The sequence below is a fragment of the Pteropus vampyrus genome, unplaced genomic scaffold (genome assembly GCF_000151845.1).
Source record: "Pteropus vampyrus isolate Shadow unplaced genomic scaffold, Pvam_2.0 Scaffold106, whole genome shotgun sequence".
NCBI lineage: Eukaryota > Metazoa > Chordata > Mammalia > Chiroptera > Pteropodidae > Pteropus > Pteropus vampyrus.
Window position 1 is genome coordinate 2,661,574 of NW_011888887.1, and position 5,845 is coordinate 2,667,418.

Here is a 5,845-nt window from a genome sequence, read left to right on the forward strand (position 1 = left end):
AATGGGAAACTAAGAAAAAGGATGTAACATCTGAAACTGGTCAGAAAATGAAAGTTAGCTTTTTTGGCATACTTTTATGCTATTCTTTTTTGGCTTGTTTTGCACAATATGAGCTTCTGTTACAGGAACAAAGTTATTAGAGAGTGAAAAGAAAGCATTAAAATAATTTAACAAAGACTTTTTTACTGAGGTAATTGAATTCAGTTTCAAGTAAATCATTACCCACATCTCTGAATTTATGACTGCTTTTAATACCTCTTCTACCTCATTCTTCATTGTTAGACTGTCAGCTATCAAACACTACAACTGTCAATATGCTTGAGTCTAGAAGCTGCCCATTTTAATTTCTTGCTTCTAATCTGCAGTGAAGAGGGGAGTTGGATTTTCTCTGAAGTAATCAGGCTTTGAGCGAGAGTCACTTTTGTTATGGTGAATTGGGTGACCTTAGTGTATGGGTTTGTGATTTTTTTCCCCTGGATATTCAAAGGCTGCTTGTTTCTTACTTTTAGTTTTCTCAGCCACGTCCAGATGACGATATGACCTTTGATTAAGTGAAGTGCTTTTATAACAAAGTTAAAATTTCAGGGACTTTTTATATAGCTAAGCTCTGTGCTTATGAATAATTTATTTTCCCTTGCTCATGACATTCCATTGGGGGTGTTTAATGTCAAGAGAAACAAATCCAGATTTTATATTTTATGTCGGTTTTTTTTTTTTTTAATTGACCCTTTCTCCCTTCTCTAGCCAGTCCAAGACATAACTCTAACTCTGGCCCACATGAATCACTCCCTATTCTAATTACCTATAACTCCATAGTCTTTACCATGCTTTGGAGAACTAATCAAACATTATCACATAATGTTCTCTATTTGGGATATGTATGCTTATCATCTCTAAGTACGCTATTATCTGCTCTGAGCAAATGTACATTCCTTCTTCAGTACAGAGAAGAAAACAATATTATTAGTATCTTACATTCTTCCTATTATCTTGTCTTATGTCTGATAGAAAGGAAATGACATCTATTTAGCCAGGGATTGCAGAGAAGCACAGGAAGGCTAGCGATTTGAACAAAATTGTTTGCCCTTCTTTGTACATAACTTTGTTTCCCCTGGCACAAGCCTTCTTTGTATAAAGGCATCTGAATGTTGTCATGCTGCATTGGAGTGGGTACATCTGGGTAGGGCTTTAAAGAAAACTTGGGCTCAAAGGATCTAGTTGCATATACAAAAGGTGAGATATCAGGTCCACCCCTAGACATAAGATGATTTTAGATATTTTTTTCAGATGAAGGATTTCTTGTCTCAAGCACATGATCCAAATATATGACTAATATAGCTTTCTAATCATAAACACTTCATATTTCCAACTATAGAAGAACATCTCTTTATAATTCTATTATCCCCATCTCAATCCGTGTGTTGTCAAAGGGAAACTATTCCAATATGTTTCTTCTCTGTTTTGAAACCACTCTAATGGAAAATTTGCTCTATTTATTTTTGTACATTCCAGATGAAGATTATTTTACTCTTATTCTAACCACTTGTTAATGAGTCATATAAATCTCTTGGGTTTTCTTGACTCTAATTTCATTTTTTTAACCTCACAATATGGTTAACACTTATTAGAGATAAATAAAATCCTTCCTGGAAATAAAATTTATATTATTAATTGGGCAAGTCATCAGAGTCTCCACTTAATAATTCACGGAACCCAGCAAAGAATTCAAAATTATCTGGGTTGTTTGGTTACAACAGGATGCTAATGAAAGGTAACATATTTAGGTTCCAGAGATTAGCACTTTGATATCTTTGGAGACTATTTTTCAGCCTACCACAGAGCACAAGTTTGATATGGCCTACAGAGTTATAATGTAAAAAATTAGTCACTGACAATGAAAAATTTCAAAATATTACATGAAAATCCAGATTTCTGCCTTATTTTATACCTCTCTGGGTCTGCACTCCACATGGCTGCTATAGGCTGGTGCCTTTGAAGTCAGCATTCTCCAGTCAGCTCAGTGCCCACCAATTCCTGCTGCACTGTACTCAGTCTGCTTAGCTCATCTGCACTGACTGGGAGTTTGGAACCCCATCCTAAAATCTTTGTTCTTTTTCACAACGCTCCACTTTTATAGATGGTCATCCCCTCCTCCTAGAGTTCTTTCCCTCATTTTCCCTCCTCTGCAATCACCTGGATACTCCTACTAATCCTTTAGAACAAGTGAAAGTGCTCCTTCTCTAGGAAACCTTCTCCACATCTCCTGTCCAGATGGGACAGCACATCTTACCACAGGTATTTTAACTTTTGGCCCACTACCTTTGTTACCTCCTTGGAGGCCCAGTTGGCGCCTTTTTTTCTGACTTCAGCACATCACCCACAGTTGGAGGTCAATAAATGTTTGCTGAATAAATATATGTGATGGATGAAACTGGTGACACTATTGATGGGGCATTTATTGTGAAGTAAAAAGTGCTATTAAAACAAAGAGTTTTCAGCTATAAAAGAGGATAATTTAAATTTTCCACTATAGGCAGTTTTCTGAAAAGACTACATAGGACCAGATACATCTGAATGAGAAAAGGTTTGTATCCAGGGAAAGTGTTACAGAATATGGAAAAGAACAGGCCAGATCCAGGTAGAGTGGGGAGCTCTGAAGCAAGGCCAGGCTTCGAGATCTTGCTTTGTCCCGTAAGACCTGGTCAAACTCTGCGTTGCTTGAGAGCTGAAAGTAACGTCAGAAGAATGACACCTAGCATCATTTCAGCTTTAGGGTGTCTAAAGTGCTTTAAAGAGATACAGTTTGAATAATGAAATTAGTAAAATCTGTGGAAAACTCAGGGGAGATGAAAAGCTTACCTGAGTCATGCATTATTCATGCTTCACTAGAGAACAATAAGGCAGAACTTTGGCTTTTATTATTGCTTCTGATACAAAATGATTAGTTTTAATTTTAGATGACTTCACATGCTTATGTAACACGCTAAATTTTATTTGGATATTAACGTTTTTGTTTTGACCATTCCAATTTGAGACAATTTACTTGAGGTTATGGAATTGTTTCTTCTTAATGAATAAAGTAGAATTGAAAATTAAGATATATGGAAAATTTCTTCCCAGTCCTTTTAGTTAATCAAATAAAGTAATTTTTGTCTCTGATGCAGAACCAGAGATGAATGGATCTTTGAACTAAAATTAGATTAAACTGACACAGTCATCTGAATAACAGAAATATACACACCTTCTGCTAATAGTTATTACAAGAGAACATTCTTGTTTCCTGCTATTGATCTTAGAGGTGCTGGCTACACCATGACAGTTAAATTGAACTTACGTCATAAGGTGGTTCAGCTGTTTCCCCACAACTAAGAATATTAGCTATTTGGTGGTAAACAGAATCAAATTACTATCAGAACTGTTGACTATAATAATCACATGAATTTAACCATAAATAGCCTGTTAATTTTTTGCTGATCAATAGTTACTACAAGAGTCTTAAATCCAGAATTCTTTGGTTATTTAGCATATTCTGCTTGTTCTGTGGTCACTGGGAGAAGTAGTTAGGACCCCTATAAAGCTATTTTAAAACTCTTGGTACTTTTATGTATATCAAAGTAGACTCATTTCATTATTGTTTTGCAGCCCTAAAAAACTGACCAATGCAGAGAAAATGAACATTCTTCCTGTTATATCATAAGTTCTATTGCTATAGGAAAAGGCAAAAGAATATCTGTAACAACTTAAACACAACTAAGTAAATAATTTTTCAGTTAACTAAAAGATGCTAAAGTTAACTAACTTTAGCATTAAAAATACCTATTTTAGTATTAAGACTATGATAACCTTTAATCTTATGATCGAGACTTTAGATTCTCAGGCAATTAGAAATTAACAACTCAAAACGTCTTTAAGCCTTCTGTAGTGATCACAGACTGTGCAAACCTCCCTTACAATAAAATGAGTCTCATGAAGTGTTTTTCAAGAATCCTTGTGATGACCTAAATCTGAAGAAAAGTTTAGCTTCTACATTTTGAAATGCAGAAAGATTTAAAATATCTTAGATTACAGAAAATAATCCTTTTTTTACCTTGACATCATACATTTTAAATTAAAAATGTATATTTAGATCAAATGATGGTTGTAGAAATAATTATATACCCAAACATATCTTGTCTATGCTGTGACCTGTTAACCAGTCTACCTTTTTTTTTTTTTAATTGTTTGTCTATTTATTTTTTTTGTGAAATAACAGAAAACCCAGACCCCAATGTTTGGAGATAATTGTCATGACTTAATTGAAATTTTGACGAGTCTAGAGATAAAATTGATTTAGAAAATCTGAGATATAATATTCTCTCCCAAATTTAAGCATGAAGGTTCATTCCCACAAACTCTGTCAAGTGATATTTCTTTAAAAACCCTTTTTGATATAGGACAAGAGATGGTAATCTATATTTTCATGAATAAGGGTGACATTTTTTAGTTGCCTTCAATCTGGCTCTAGCCACCAGTGGCATGTCTTCTATTGTTTTTGTTTTTGTTTTTTTTTGTAGATGTTTTTCTTATTTCAACATTTCAAGTGCATTTGCTTACAGCACAAAGTGGAATACTGTCCCTTCTTTCTAGTCTCAAGAGTTACTGTGATAATATCCCTTCTTCATGCTTTATGAGAAGCAGTGGCTTTCCCTAGCAAATTTGAAGAGAGAAAGTCTGTCACCTGCTTAGACTCAACTAAACTGTATGGCCTTAGTCATCACACAATCTCTTCTCCCTCACAGTTCCCAATCCTACACTCTGAATACCTAAGCCCATCAGAAGATGAATGATCATTAGGATATTGATTTTGAAAGGTTGATGGCACTTACTTGAGAGATTTAGATTTTATCAGATCGTTCCATTGTTCTTTCCTTTATCTTTGACATTTTTTTGCATCACTTTCTCTTGTCTCACTTTCGCCAAAGGAGAAGAGATTCAATGGTGCTTCCTCTCATAATCATTTCTAAGAATATTGCTTTTATTTACTTACTACTTGAAGATTCTTGAAAGAAAAGTGCTATGTGTTTGAAAAAGGTGTGAAACATTTCATTTCTTTTTAGGATTTTTGAAGAGATTTACCAAATTGAAAAACTCTTGGAATGAAATTGAACAACTGCCTGGAGAAGGAAAGCAGGAAAAGGTCTGAAAGCACTATTTTTCTGAAGCTTTAAAAGCTCATCGTGAGTTCTATTCAAGGTGTTAGAGGGGGTAAAAACCGAGTGAGAAAATGTGGTTTTGCTCAGTTCAGTGGATATCATCTAAAAGTTTTTTATTTTTACCTAATATCCTTGATTTTTACACTTAGAGAGAAATCCTTCTTGCCTAGCTCAAGAAGTTTTGATAGTGACAACACATCTACAAACTGTGATGTCTGAAAACATGCAAAGTGCTCATAAGGAATCCAGTGGCTTTGATATCTATAGATGTCTAGTAAAGAGAAGCACTGGCAAGATCTAATAATTCATAGAAGAGGAGCCATACTCTAAGAACTACTTTAGGGATAAATATCACTTTAACGGCACCTTATAATGTAGTCTAATACTGTAGTCTAAAAAATTCTCAATTTTGAAATTGCATGGGATAGAAAATAAAACCACCAGAAGAGGCAATACCTATGTCTTTAATATAGAGCAGAGCCTGTTTGTGATGGGCACAATTCACTCACTCACTCATTCATTCATTCAGTAAACATTATTGAGCATCTAGTATATGTGCCAAGCACTGTTAATAAATAATTAAGTCATCATTCCTCTCAAAGAAGGATTCAGATGATGAAAGATGGACATGGAATCAAATAATTAATTATACC